Genomic DNA, 2,457 nt, shown 5'->3' on the forward strand with positions numbered 1-2,457 from the left:
ATAGCTACCCCCACCAAAAAAAAAAAAAAAAAAAAAAAACTAAAAATCTGCAGGATTCCAGTAACCCAGATCTCATTTGCAAAGAGTTCAAATCACCAGACATCTGGAGAAGCCGTGCTCACTTCTCATTGAGTATGACAAATCTTAAAGAAAAAAAAGAATGCTACTAAAAAATATGAAGTTACAGCACGTATACACTGAATACCCCTGAGCTCGAAAAAGGTAGCAGAGCAGTTCCTAAACTTTAACAGAGGACTGGTTATTTAGCAAGAGCTAAACCCCTGCAAAATACTAGTTGGCTAAGGTTTAAAAAAAAAAAAAAAAAAAGGTTTCAGCAAGTACTATGCTTCTTGATCAAGCAGCCTTGGCCTCCAGATTAATAAAAAGTAGATGCTGGAACCCACAGACTTGTCAGACCACACCACCTTCTTAAAACATCAGTCAGCCTCGGGCTACGCTGCAGAGCTGCATGGGCTGCACATGACCGCTGCTTTGCCAGACTGTCCACCGCTGCACAGACACGGTCTTGTCTATACTGGTCTCAGCGCTCAGGCAGCTTCCAGAGAAGAGAAACCTCCTGAACTCAGGAAGTTCTACATACTCCTGATGACAACGATCTCACTAAACAAACACCGTCTCTGACCTGCACTGTTCACATATAGAGAAACCACACTCTTCGTGACCCTCCACCTCCTACACAGAGTTATTTGAAGAGCTGAAAAGAGAAGGCTAGCAGGGCCTCTTTGCTTGTTGAAGACAGCAAAATGAAACAAAACAAAAAAGGCCTACTGGCTTTGCAAAATGAAAATTAAAAGCAAATTTCTGTGCCATACCAGTTTCTAAACCCCATATCTTACTGAATGGTAGAGTGAATTAAAGAAGCACAAATGAATTAAAGAAGTGCATGCAAAGCACGGATCATCTGTATTATTTTTAAATATTTGGCATGAGATCACCAGCAGCTTTTCAAGATGACCTGTTCTAAAAACACACAAACCTACTACCCTCTTGACATATTTGCATACAGGGGAAAGCAAATGAGACATAATCATCCTATCTAGTATCAGTCCACTTCCTATTGTAAGGAATAAACATCAATAAACAAGGCAAGCAAACTGTTTTGTGAAAGCAGGGACAAAGCTTTCCTTTTGGGGTTAGCAAAAATGAAAACAAAAAAGAAAAGTCAATACTCAAACTACACAGTGAGATCTAATTACAACAGAGAACCACAGGCAACCCGACAACTCTCACAACACTTCTTTCCTCTCACTGTATACACTATAGGGACTCAAGAAGACTCGGCTAAGAAATTTCATTTAATAGTTCAAAATGAGGAGAAGTCTCTCTCAGAGTTTTCACCATCCTGTTTATCTTGCCTGAACAGTTTTGAAACTCACCAGCAAGCAACAGAGTTACTGCTTTACCCAGAATGCGGCATTTGGTTTTAATAATCCATAGGCTCCCAAAAGTGCCTACCATTTTAAGCTGTTTTGAAGCAGTTACCCTTTCTCCCTCTTTAAACCCCTTCATGCAGACGCAGTTTAGTATAGAGCAAAATATTTTTACATACAGCTAAAGCTTCTGGAGGTGACAACTGCCAAGATCGTGCAACATTACACTTTCACCAAAGAGCCATGCCTCGCTGCATGCCGGGACCTGCTGCCTTATGGACCACACCTCTGTTAAAAGAAGAGGGTGGATGCCATCTTCTCCAGTTTATGGAAATTAAACTGTAAGCTGTTGGAGTGTTACCAACACTGAACCGAAGGCAGGAATCTTCCCAGTCCCAGTTCTTATGTATCTAGACTAAAGCACCAGACACAGGCTGAGTCCACACGCTAGCCCTCCAGAAGTTTCTGAAACTGCTGCAGAAGTATGTACAGGTCTATTTTCAAAAATCTGTAACTAGCCCTTATCCATAACTATTTTAGGTCTTTGCATCCTATTCTATAACTAGAAGTACACAAAGCTACCAGCTCTTCAAGGATTTATCAAAAAAAGTGACAAACTCTAGAACTGAGACTTCAGGTTGAAGCACGGAAAGAGTCTTAAGGAATAATTAAGATAATAAAGGGTATTAAAACGTAGTAGTTGCCACACTGGAAACAATGGCCCCTAGGGCTGAGGAGCAGCCGGCCCTTCCCATCGATGCCTTAAACCGTCTGTCACAGGGGAAGGGAATTCCCTCCTCATCCCAGCAAGAGATTAGCCGGCGCCCTCAGAACGTGGGGCTCCCGAAGGCTGATGCTAGCACGAACGCCGATGCTGTCCTTACTTATACCTGGCAATCTCCCTTTTCCTAAACCTAGCCACGCTATTTACCACAACGTCCTGCGGTAGCCCGTTCCGCAGGTTCATCAGATAAAAACTTACGAAGCCCAAGCAAACGCGCCCTCTCATTCAACGCGCGAGGGTCCCCCAGCGACCCGCCCGGGCAGAGCCCAGCGCCGCGGCACC

At 43.3% G+C, this 2,457-nt stretch overlaps 1 protein-coding gene across 1 annotated transcript in view; it reads right to left on the reverse strand.

The window, feature by feature from the left end:
- RAB35 (RAB35, member RAS oncogene family) overlaps positions 1 to 2,457 on the reverse strand; it is a 17,840-nt gene that overhangs the window by 14,742 nt on the left and 641 nt on the right. The window lies entirely within an intron of this gene.

The sequence above is a fragment of the Aptenodytes forsteri genome, unplaced genomic scaffold (assembly GCF_000699145.1).
Source record: "Aptenodytes forsteri isolate BGI_AS27 unplaced genomic scaffold, ASM69914v1 Scaffold297, whole genome shotgun sequence".
NCBI classification, from domain to species: Eukaryota; Metazoa; Chordata; class Aves; order Sphenisciformes; family Spheniscidae; genus Aptenodytes; species Aptenodytes forsteri.